This window comes from Carassius carassius, chromosome 1 (assembly GCF_963082965.1).
Source record: "Carassius carassius chromosome 1, fCarCar2.1, whole genome shotgun sequence".
In the NCBI taxonomy this organism is placed as follows: Eukaryota; Metazoa; Chordata; class Actinopteri; order Cypriniformes; family Cyprinidae; genus Carassius; species Carassius carassius.
Genome location: NC_081755.1, coordinates 34,618,263 through 34,632,145, shown reverse-complemented (window position 1 = coordinate 34,632,145; position 13,883 = coordinate 34,618,263).

Genomic DNA, 13,883 nt, shown 5'->3' with positions numbered 1-13,883 from the left:
AGCAGCAGAGCATAGATCACGTCACTGCTGCTCTCAAGCTTGGGTTGTTTGCATTTCATTAGCTCTGCCGAGGAGCAAGCGCCACATACACCATATTCAATCACACACGCACAGGTTAAATCTATGCAAACCACCGAGAGTAAACACAGGCATATGCGAGGAGGACACATGATTTAACATTCAAAGCAATACTGTTACTGTGTTTGTCTTATTTGACATGCTTTAAAGAGATATTGTTATCATTTTCTCACCTTTATGTCATTACAAACCTTAATGATTTTCTTTAGAAACACTAAAGATATTTTGATACGGTGAAAGTCAGCGGGATTCACTGTGTTGGTGTGAACAGCATTGGCTTTAATTACATAGGTAAAAAAATGTTTTAAAACTAACAAACAAACAGATACCTCTTTTAAAATATCTTAAACAACTGTACATTTTAAAAGGATCGTGTCATATGGCGTTATCCGTCATTTGGTCTTGAAAAAAAAAAAGATCAAAATTTTGCCAGTGAATTTATGCTTAAAACAAGGAAAGAAAAATCTGTCAATGGGGTAAGAAATAAATATTTATAAAAAAAATTGTAGTTTTAAGCATGAACAAAAAGTTATATATTTTTCTTAAAACTTATAATTTTGCTTTTTAAATTAATGTATCTCAATCTAAGAATGTTTAGAAATGTGTACTTTAAAACAAGACAAAAATACACAGGGAAAAAAAATCTAAGAACATGTTTTTGCTTCTAGAAATGTGATAAGCAGGGCAATGACATGGAAAAAAGCAAGGAAACGCAAAAATTTAACAAACAATTAAAATTAAAAATAAATAAAAAATTAGTTTGAACCATCCCTACCCTTGTGAAGGATTAATATACTAAAATGCATTGGAAATACATTTATTTCATGCTCAGTATACTACAAATACACCATTTACATATAAAATACCCTGAAACTGTACTTTCAGCATACTAAACTGGTGTACTTAAAGTCTGCTAAATTGGAACAACTAATTGTGTACTTAATGCACTTTAATTGTGTGGAAGTAGTGCTGACTAAAGATATACTGAAGTATATTTGATAGTTTCATTGTGAAATGTGGAACTATTACAAGTATACTTCAGGTACACTTTAAATGTCTTTCATTAAAGACTGATATCATTCAAAGATCATACAATCCTCATTAATAGTGACATTAAAACACATTTTAAGCTTAATATTAAGAAATGCGCATTGTGCACAAGTAGTACTTCAAATAAAGTTTAACTCTAATTTTTGTATCAGTAAGTCTCGAATATGTCAGTAAATATGTTTGGTTTTTTTTTTCCAAAAAGATTTGAACTTTATGAAATAAATCTATTTTAAATATACTGCTTTTTTACTAAGGTAAGATGAACACTTTTGTAATATTTGCATCATGCACCTGGTTGTATGAGTTCAGTTTCTGGACCCAAACAATCCTGTCAGCTCCCATGAAGCTTTGGTTTGTCTACGGCATCATCACAGCCATCAGCTGTGTGACCTTACCACACAACCTGCAGTCATAATGAAAAACCCTGAGTCTTACTGGATAAGACAGAAGGCAGTGAGCCAGCAGGATCTTACTGTTATGCTTCTGAGAAATGTATTTGCTGATGGTCAAACATTAATTAATTAACTGTAGAGGGCAATACCTCTTTTGTAACATCACTGTGTGCTTTGTGACTTTAGTCTCTCCGTTGGGCTGATCCTCTCCTCATCAGGTCATTTAAATCAATCACCCAAAACTCTGTTTCAAAGAATTTCACTGGCTATTAAGATTTTATTAAGCAAAATACAAGTTAATAGAACTATCGTGGCTACAGAAATACAGTCATATACTGTATTACAAACATACAAAGTCAAATGTTACTCCTTATAATGGTTGAGATGATTGAGGTGCTTGAGGTTAGACTGGGTCTTATGAAGACATCTAGCTGAGTAGATGGCCTGGATATTTTGTAGTTCAAAGCCAATAATGAGCTTCTCTAAATTCGACAGCCTCTGTGGTGAATCATCTCATCACATTGAGCTCCGGGGAAGAGCGGCTCCTTTACCAGTCTGTGATAGCGTTCATGTGGAAGTTGGCCAGGTTGTGTGATTGCAGTCAGGATCTGTGGCTATCCATTCTGATGGCAGTGCTGGTGTGATGTTAACTGCTTGACGACCTCCTCAGTTTAAGTCCCATTGATGTTTGTGACACTTCCTGTAGTCTTGATCTCTTCTTATAATATAAAAAAATAGCAACTGTGCAAATGTATAACCCACCCAAACCCTGGTAGATTTAAAATAACAACAATAATAATATTAACAACAACAACCAAATATTTTAATAAAAACATTTGAGAAAAGCTGAGAAAAGCTGAATGCCATAAATTTACAGAATAGAAATAGATTTCTATAGAAAATGTGAGCAGTCGCCAGTGTCAAGGTGTTGTTATTGTTCACCAAGGTGCTCCTATGTAGCTATTAGCTGTTGAAGGGATAGTTCACCCAAAAATGAAAATTATGTCATTTACTCAACCGCAAATTGTTCCAAACCTCTCAGTTTCTTTATTCTGTTGAACACAAAAGAAGATATTTTGAAGAATGTTGGTAACCAAACATTTCTTTGGTAGCCATTGATTTTCATAACATAAAAAATAACTATGAAAGCCAATGGCAACCAGCAACATTTTTGGATCAATTTTCCCTTCAAAGGATTAGTTCACTTCCGAAATAAAATAATAAACTTTTCCTAATCATTTACTCACCCCTATGTCATCCAAGAAGTTTATGTCTTTCTTTCTTCAGTCAAAAATAAATTAAGGGTTTTAAGGAAAACTTACCAGGACTTTCCTCCATATAGCCTATTAAACCCTTTACAAAAAAAAAAAAAAAAGGTGGAACGATGATGTTGGATTATTTTGAAGTTTAAAAAAAAAATTATTAAAAAAAAGACCCTCATACCTCAGCTGGGATCGTGTTGATCCCTTTGAAGATGTATTGAAACTGCAATTTGGACCTTTAACCCATTGGCTCCAATTGAAGTTCACTATATGGAGAAAAATCCTGTAATGTTTTCTCCAAAAACCATGATAACTTTTTGACTGACTAAAAAGACATGAACATCTTGAATGATATGGGGGTAAATAAACCACCACTTTTGACCATCCAGGTGAGAAGTTCTAATAAAAGCGTTAAATGCTTTATCATTTAAAAAATTTATAGCATATCCCTACATTATCATCAATAATGTCTGTAAAGGGTACAGTCTAACAAATATAGTACAGGATATGGTGTGGCACATTGATGCAGTTACTTTAGTGACATTTAGGTGAAATTTAGCCGGCAAAGATGCTTTGATTGTTGTGGGAAATCTTTACCCTGCTACAGAAATCCCAATTGCATGGATTCATATTGACTGGATTTCAGCTGTGGAAATTCTCGAAACAATAGTAAATGTGACCATACTGTATTCGTGTTAGATGTTTGTTCAGATTCATTAGCATTGGCAAGCACAACTAATGATGCAAAAAAAATTAGAGCCTGCTAAACAGTTGTCTTCCTTGAAGGCTCTCTTTTTCAGAAAGGAAGGATTCTGTAAAGATTTTACATGTCTGTAAACAGTCCCTTCCACCAGCACAAACACTCTGAGACTTCAGTGTCTTACAGGAAACACCCTGTCAATCTAACGTCTGCTGCTGACACTGATGTTTCCCAGAGCTCAGTGTGTTCAGATAGATGAGAGTAATGAACAGAGACGCCTATCTCTGTCACTGCAGGCTACAGAAGGCCTGATGAAAGGTGAACGCATTTAAACACAAATTACACTTCACTGCTCCACATATTATTCCTTTGAGAATGTCAGTCAGGGCGAGCCAAGCGACTCCACTGATTGGAATTATGATATACTGAGCCAATGATTGAAATGTTTGAGATATACCTTCAAAGATGCTGTAACATATGTGAAATCACATCTCTAAATTAAAGAGCTGTGACACTGTTTGAATTCTAATATTGATTTTGTTGCTCAACGGTGTGCGTGCTTATGTCACAAGCTTCAAATTAGATTTAATCTTTTGAAATGCACACACTGCATAAATATACAGAGTTTTCTGCTGTTTTTGCATACGGATCATCCATCTTTTCTTTGTTTTAAAAAAGCAAACTTAATATTTATCTATTTAGGGGCCTAAATTAGCAGACGACAAGCACGTGAATCTTTGTGCAATGATGCTTATACTTGTAATGTTATCCTAGTAATGTTTTTCTGCACCACTTCACAAATGATGACTGGAAAGAGAATTTAAGCCCTACACAATCATTTATTATATACAACAACAACATCAGCTCGTTCTGTGCGTCATGCGTCATTACGCCATTTCTATCCCATTGCATATTGTAAAACAGTTTCAGTTTACAATCTGATCAAGTATTAACATGTCCTATTGAAAGTATTAGAAATGCTATATCCCACATCTCAACCAGATTCAGATGGAAATTTTAATCACTTTGGGCATTTTTATTATGACTGAGTTGTTTTTTATTTATTTTTAATTTCGATTGAGACCCACGAATATGTGAATGCCCACATCACCTCTGTAAACAAATAAAGATTTATCAAGTTCATCTCAACTACTTTTTAGTTTTTTGAAGAAGACGCTGTGTGAGAAATAAGCCTTGATTTTCCCTCAGAAGAAGAATGCTTAATCCTCATTCGGAGGATCTCATTCTGATGAGTCATTTATTTTGACCTAAATTAGTGTTACTGTGACATAAGCTTTTACACTTTCACTTATGTCTAAAATATGTGAAATTGAGTGCAACATTTTGAAATATGATGCAAACTTTTATTGCATCTAAATTTTGTAGGACTCATCTGCATTTTAGTTTGCAATTTCCATTTATTAAAGGGCATAAAGATGAGCAAAACATGCTTTTTACTTCCTATTTTTAACAATGCATTATAATATTGTTAATTATAATTAACATTATAAGTTATACATAATAACTTAAGTACTGTAACATAATAATTAGTAACTGTAATCAAATTATATGAATGTAAACTGTAACGCATTAGATTACTGCGTTACCTGGAAAAGTAATTAGAATAACAACTCTGATAACGACTTTATTCAACCATTTCTTCTCTTACTGGTCAGAATTTTCATTTTTGGGTGAACTATATGTTGTCATTTACATCTTCTTTCAGTTTGGGGAAACAGATAAGAAGAACCTACTGTTGTTATATAGCTATAAAAAAGCCTTTGATGATGATCTTCACCATGTGTTTCACCACAGATCGTTGCCTGTGAGACAGAGAAGCCCAATCGTCTGGTTTTGGTGATGAATGTTAAGGTTTCCAGACAGCCATTGATGTGCAAAATGTGGGGATGTGCAGTGAAGCCCTCAGCTCTGTATCCCCTCTTGGGCAATTAAACATGTGTCTGTGAGTGCGTGGTATCTGGTGCTGCTCTATATTTGTGTAATGTCTCCTTTGAGATCATATCCAGGCCGTAAACACTCTGCTGCGTCCCTCAGAGTCCCATTCAAGTCCCTAGATGGTTTGTAGGAGAGGGCCGGGTATATTGTACATCATCTCTCCTCTCAAGTCTCCCGAGAGGTTAAAGCCTGTATCTCATTGTCTGCATTGATTTACGGACTGCACAAGGATGATGATCAATATCTGGATTAGTGGAGGCAGGTGTATCTTTGTGTGTCTCTTCTTGGCTTCAGCTTTATTGCCAAAACGCCAATCCGGTCACAAGCTGCAGAGGAGAGGACTGAATGCATACTGATGTCTCGCTGGGAGACAAGGCAAGCAGTCCTTCGCTCTGTCTGTCACTGCTGAATGCTATATTCACTTGTTTGCTCTCGTCTACTGCCGGGACATTAACAGAACCTACTTCAATGTGTCTCTGCTCACAGCCACTACACTTTATCTACATGTCTGTGTTAACTGACGTCCGCCAGGTTCTGGAGCTCCTACCTGCCGTTGCCATGGCAGCAGTCACAGGGCCTCAGCTGGCGAGTTAGTGCTGCCCCGTAGGCTGTCTGTCTCTGCGCACGCTTCTTCAGACTTGACAGACGCCTTTTAAGAGCTATTTAATAAAGCATATAGTAATCCTACATGTGTTACTGAAACGTTCTTAATTGTAAACATTAATAAACATTAAAAAGGACTAATCATTCCCTAAAAATCATAAATTTATTGTGTTTTATTTTTTATTTTGGGAATGTTCCAACATTAATGATTTTCTTTTGGCATTTTGGGCATAATGATTTTTTTTATATATATTTTATTCATATTATATTTATTTTAATAATTCGTTTTTTATTTAATTTAAATTGAAGTATTTTAGGCATTTCTTTATTTTATTTTATTTATTTTATCTTATTTTGTTTTAATTTACTTTTTTTAAAATAATTATTTATTTAATTTAAATTGAAGCATTTTAGGCATTCTCTTATTTTATTTTATTATTTAAATTGAACAATTTTAGTTATTCCCTTAATTCATTTATTTTATTTTTTATTTTATTCCATTTTATTTTTAAATAGTTTCTTGTTTAATTTAAATGTAAGCATTTTCAGGCATTTCCTTTTTCCTTTTTTTCACATTTTATTTCATTTTACTTTTAAATAGTTTTTATTTGATTTAAATCAAAGCATTTTAGGCATTCCCTTATTTTATTTTATTTTGAGGGATGTTAAAGTCTTGTCTTCATGAAGTCTTTATTTATTTTAAGCAATGAGGGCTTCCAGGTTGCTCTCTTTGACAGGGGAACAACACAGTACTGCTACTATCACTAAACCTAGCCATGCTTTCCTCTCTGTTAAGCATCTACTTCTTTCTCTCTCTCTCTCTCTCTCTCTCTCTCTCTCTCTCTCTCTCAGAGACTAATGTACTGTCACCTTCCTAGCTGATGGGTTCAGGGTGCAATCACACAAGGTGACAACCATTAATACCATATTCGGGTAATAGGTGTTTTTGTGAAGAGGTTGTGAAAATGTGATATGTGAAGGTCAAATCATTGTTCATTTATGAAAGATGAAGTTGCATACTTCAGATGAAAATGTGCAAGGAATTTTTCGTATCATGCTATAAAAAAGAAAGTTTGCTGTGACTCTTTGCAGCTGTCATATGTATGAGTTTTGAATGGACATTAGATTAACTGAAAATACTGTAGCATACAGTTTGGTTAGTGTTTACAAATACAAAGATATTCTAGGTATTAAAGTTTGTTTAAAGATTTTACTGTGTTTAGGTGGTTATAAACACACACACACACACACACAGTCACACACAATGCCCATAAGCCTCATTTGCCATCTGATTCTCCAGTAGGGAGATCTGTTCAAGCGGGGTCCCACACAGAGAGAGCCTGAGGCGTGGGAGGGGCAGAGGCGGCCTCATCTCTCTCAGCATATGGCCGGCTAAACGCTCCTGTGACCTGAACTGACCTCGGATTAGAAACACAGACTCAAACCTCCAGCCTCCAGCCTCCTGACTGCTAATGCAATAATTACCACAGCCTCTCTGCATCTAATGAAGGAGACCGGTAACAGACTGATAATGTAGAACAATGTCATCATCATGTACACAGACATTTCTGAAAGTGGTATTTGCTACAATTTTTTGTATATTTCACTTTTATCCCCCCTCAAAACTGACTCAAAAATTTCTGTATTTCTGTACACATTTTTCTTCTAATGTGTGTGTTTTATTTTATTGCAGCTTTATTTAAATGAAAATTACTGTAACTTATTTTTGTAATAGTTTTAGTTTAGCAACCGTCGCCCGCATCTACTATATGAATACAGAAATAGATCATTTTGTCATTGCAAATGATACAGTTCTTTTACTACAGAAATGTACTTGGTAAACATAACGAGTAACATTTGAAGCTTGATGGGAAGAGGAGAGACAAGCAAATTGAAATGCTTTACAGGCGACTTGTGGCGAAAGAGACTCCTTATTAGCCCAGTGCTTTCTTGGAGTTTGAGCTTGCCTTTTCTTTCTCTGTCTCTGTGTAGAAAACACTCAGAGGGAGGCCCTCGTCCTCCTCTGTGCTGATGTGCAATAACGAGCAGGAGCGCTTGTCAAACACACACACACACACATCCGCTGACGTGAATGTTTTGGGCCGAGCAGTCTAGCTTAAGGGAGAGGGTTCCCGTGAGTACTTAAAGAGATAGTTCACCCAAAAAATCTCAGCTTTGATTGGATAAACCAAAAACAGTTTAAATAATCTATCTTTTTTGGTGCTTTGCAGAAGAAAGAAATTCATACAGGTTTGAAACAATATGAGGTTGAGTAATTTTCTTTCTCATTTTTTTGAGTGAACTATCCCTTTAAGTTCATTCTCTTCTCCCATGTTAAAATGGGTGCTTGGATGTTTGGGATCACTTTATCTTCAACTTTAGTAGAGAACTCTGTCCAGTAACCACCAGTTAAAGGATTCACCAAATCATATTGGAAGTCTGTGGTTTGTTGTTGATGTTTGTTTGCTTTCAAATGATTTTGTGATATCTTTAATCAATAATCAGAATCAATAATTAGATTTTGCAACTTAGTTCCCACAAGAGTAGATAAATACTGAAGAGACATTACCTTTTTAAACCTTTGCTCTGCTTGTTTGTTGGGCTGCAGAATTTTATATAATAATAATTCATGTTGTTGTGATTATTATTACTACTAAGTACAAATATTAAAGGAAATAAGTAATATAACTAATTAACTATAACTATTACTAATATTTCACTTTAAAAGAAAAAAAGACTATAATAATTTGGTAATGCTTTAAATGAAGTAATACACATTCCCATCCCCATGTTGTTCCCAAAGAGTTAACCCTCAATAAACTCCTAATTTGCTGCTTATTGATAGTTAGTAAGCTAGTTGTTTGTAGGTGGTAAGTTTAGGTATGTTGTAGAGTTAAGAAATATAGAATATGGTTATTCATAGCAAGGCATTGATATGTGCTTTATAAGTAATAATAAACCACCAATATGCTAGTAAACTGCATGCTAATACACAACTAGTTAATAGTGAATATGTGTTCCCTAATCTAAAGCATTACCAATAATTGTATATTATTAGATTACAACAGCTGTAAAATATTTATGGCTGTCTTAGAAATTCTTTTTTTTTCAAACATTAAACCATAAAGCTTTTATTTTGACAGAAAACCGCATGGAGCATGGAAGATGATTGTTGTGTTCTCAAATACACATTATAAGTGGCCCAAACTCAGAGCAGAAGCATAGATTGAGATTGTTTGGAGCAGCAGTTACTGTGAATCGAGCTGCGATGAGACACAAAAAGCATCACAACAGAAGCTGCTTGCATGTAAATGAACACAGTGCCTCGCTTCCCTCAAAAACAAGCGAGCATATATTTTATTCTGACTGCTCATGCAGCCCTATGCATATTTTGCCCTTCATTTATAGTCATAGTGATTTCTGCATATTACCCCTGTATGTAAAAGAGCGCAGAGGAAGACAATGGCTCCACAATCTCTGGACCTCCGCCCCCTGTAAACTCCCATGCTAATTAGACGCACATTAAATCAAAGCAGCATGCCACTGAAGTTAATTGATTTTTATCCAGTGCTTCTGTAATTACATTGTTGTTTTTAAGTGGTTAAACCTCCCTTGTGTCACTGCGCAGTGTACAGACCCCAGTATCACAGAGCCAGACCAGAATCCTGTGCTTCAAGAGTGTTATTAACTGAACGGGGGTTAGGGGGAGACTGTGTCGCCACGCCACTGTAATCAAACTCGTAGATGCCTTCATTAAAGAATAACTGCTTTGTCAAAGGGCTGCTATTCATATTGTGTTTTTCATAACAAACCAATGAAATTGAAAGATATGAATCATTTGAGCAGAGGAACTGCACTCACGCACGCTCTCCTCCTGCCCATCCACCTTTCCACATCCAGCAAGAACTCACGGGTTTGTTAAAGCACCACTCAATGTCATATATTCACCTGCAATTATAACACACTCACATCGTTTATGCTCAGAGGTGAAGTATGAAATTTCCTACCACTAACAGTACCAAGCACAAAAGCAGAAGTATTTGTATGCAGTAATAATTGATGAATTAAAATTATTAAAGAATATATATATATATATATATATATATATATATATATATATATATATATATATATATTAGTGGTGGGCATAGATTAATTTTTAATCTAGATTAATCTCACTGTGATCTTGAAATTAATCTTGATTAATCTTGATTAATCTAGATTAAAATGGCTCATTCGAATTCTGCTGAAGGCATTCAGAATATATGTGTTACCCAAATAAAATTGACAAACAGTAAGTCTTTGAGAAGGGGTTTATCAAGCTAGGTGGTGCATTAGAAAAGGGGCTCATCTCCTGTTTCCAAAATGCATCACAAAGTGCTTGAAAAAGCTGTAAACTAATTCCCCATTGCACAAGGTGCAAATAACCTTACGCCTGTTTCACACATACTCTGTCTGCAGTGCGTATGCATTGCATATTTTTTTACGCACCCATGTTAATGGATTCCAGTTGCATTCCAGGAGCGTTGCGTCTGCAGCAGTGCAGCGATCGTTTACGTACCGAGTAGCGAACTGCAAACGTGTCCTGTGTGAAAGCACATCGAGAAAGCACACGGACTGCATACGCACTGCAGACAGAGTATGTGTGAAACAGGCGTGAGCAGGGCCGTAGCTGGGGTCAGCGGGGACCTGGTGAAGGTTGTACCAGTGGGCCCTGTTTGAAATTGTTTAATTTGTATGTTCGTTTATTTTTATTTATTTGTGCTATTTACACAATGTTTAAGTTTTTTTCAAGTTTGTAGGTGTCAAGGTACAGAAACCAAATAATTAAATGTAAAATAGCACTGGACAGTCTTCAATGTAAAAATTAAATATACAATCAAACCTACATTTATTAAGACACCTTCAACATTTCTCACATTATTACAGTTTTGCTATATATATCAAAAATTATATCTGGTGTCTGAATAATTTTTGGTTTGACTGTTAAAACTTCAAAGTAATTCAGTCAAGAGCAGTGAGTGATTTTCATTTTCATTTTCTTGGATTAACATTACAGCAGCCAGTAGCTAAATTAGGCGCGGTCACTTTAAGAGACGATGAACGCATCCAATACAATACACATCCCATTTTTTTCCTCAACTGTTTACTTTCACTTAAGAAATAACTGACAGTTTTTCCGAGCATAATTTCCAAGGTGGATATTTTGACATATTTTGTATGTATTTGTCGGCACAAGAGCAAAAATAAGCAGGTTCGGTGTTCAAGTGTTTCTGTCTGCTTGAGCAACTGGTTAAAAGGAGAGTTGACGTATGATTGATTGACATAAGGAATGTAGCACAGATTCACACTGTTTGAAGTGAATCTTTAACCAATAATATAGAGACTGTTCACTATGTCTCTTAAGACATTGTTCCATTTCCAAAATAGGCCTGCTTTTTGTTGCAGTCATTTGAGGTGATGTTACCATCCAGACATTTTACAATAAAGCAATTTGTCACTACGTGTAGACATGACATTGTAACAGTTGCCTGCTAAATATGTCTGTAGTTCATATGGATGCTTCAACAAATTGTTATTAAACATTTGTTCTATAAACATTTGTTCTATAAATGTTAATTTTTGATCAAACCAAAACTGAAGAATCGGTTTCCTTAAACCAGATTGCCATGGATGCTTCAACAAATTTTATTGAACATTTGTTCTGTAAATGTGAATGTTTGATAACAATAAAGAATCTGTTTCCTTAAACCAGATTGCCATGCATATTTCAACACTGCATGTTTACAAGTCATTTTGCGATTAATCATGATTAATCACAGGCTATGATTGTGATTAACTTGATTAATTTTTTTAATCGATTGACAGCACTAATATATATATATATATATATATATATATATATATATATATGATGTGAGTGTGTTATAATTGCAGGTGAATATATGACATTGAGTGGTGCTTTAACAAACCCGTGAGTTCTTGCTGGATGTGGAGAGGTGGATGGGGAGGAGGAGAGCGTGCGTGAGTGCAGTTCCTCTGCTCAAATGATTCATATCTACAGGCACTGTGAAGGTGGAGGACAAGAGCAATGGCCAGCACTCCAGCCCAGTAATTGTGAGGAGTGGCCGCTTTTTCCTTCTCTCTCTCTCTCTTTCTGACATACACCTTTTTTTCCTCTCTACCAACACACACACACTTTTCTTCTTGATCATACACTGACTGCAGCTATACTGTTCTCACTTTATGCACATTTTATTTTTCTCATAGGGAGTATGATATAGAGTATCAGTATATAGAGTACAGTGGAGGAATTGGTTACCTGACACCCTACAATTGATTTGAATTTAATGTTGTAAAGGGAAAGGTAGAGGAATTAAGTGAGGGAAGACAGTAGACATTAAAATGAATAACTATCAGACTGTAGTCCAAATACAGGAAAGTATTAAAGTGAGTGAGAGAGAGGGGGGAATATAAAGGGGAAGGGGAAGTAAATTCTGATAAAATGACTAATCCTTCCACTTGCAATGTATTATTAGCTCAGATAAAGGCCAACGGGGAGCTCAGAGATTAAGATTCATCTGCCGCTGATCTCTGAACTATGCCACTTCACCGTTTCAGTCTCCTCCTTCCCTACCTTCACCTCCATCACCTCGTTGCTAGAAAACTGGACTCTTTAGGAAAAGCAGGAACAGCTACTATTACTGAAACTGGTTTTATTTTAAACCTTACAAACACACATCAAACATAAATTTACCAAAAATGTAGTGTCGCCTTTGTCTATTACATAAACGCCACAGTCCGAAAGCCATCACACATTAACATTCTGTCCTGTTCCTGCAATGCAATTTGAATTTTGTAGTCATTGAATGCTCATTAGAGGAAATGCACAGCTCCATGCTTGACATTTTCATCTGAACTGCATTTAATATGGAAAAATGAATATAAGCGAAGATGTAATCGTGTTTGCTAATTGTTAGACTTAAAGTGTCCCCTTTTAATGGCAGAACAGCACATACACACAAAGAGTCGTGACCTGGCATTTTGTCACATAATTCCTCTCTCACCAAATAAAAAAGCTCAAAGTTTAGGTCTATTGGACATGTCTGGTTAAACATAACAAATTTGTGTTTTATTATATCAAGACACCAATGACATGTAACAGTTCAGCCGCAGGGAATGGAGTGGAAAGTACCTGACTCACAAAGGGTGTATTTCATTACGCAAAGACAACAAAGGACAGGACAATGCTGCAGAATTTACCGAAAATTCACATTATACCTCAGACTGCTTACTTATAGATATTGGCTCTGTTGCTAAATCTGGACACAAAACTACATTTGAACTTTTTTACTCACCCTCATGTTGTTCCCAAACTGTATGACTTATTTCTTATGTAGAAAATATATATATAAAAAACTGTTTGTGTGCATGCAATGACAGTCTCACAAAATTTGATCCCATTGACTTCTATTGTATGGAAACACACACACACACACACACACACACACAAACACCAGTGTCTGAAAACACTTACTGTCTAGTAGGTACTAATTTTGAAACTAACTTCATGACTATTACAAAAGTATGTACTATATTATGAAAATGGGTAGTATGTACTATATCTGCCATTTTGTAACAATTTGTAAAAGTTGCCAGGAATTTACAAAATTAAAGAGTATTATTTTACAATATATTACTGTAGTCAGAAATGTACTACAGCATGCATTGAAATCAATGTATGCTGGGTCATTTTCTTACTGTGAATGAACAGCAGAATTATGCTAGTATCACAATAATTACCTGCTCTTCCTTTAATGTGAATTCATTATGAAGTTGTTT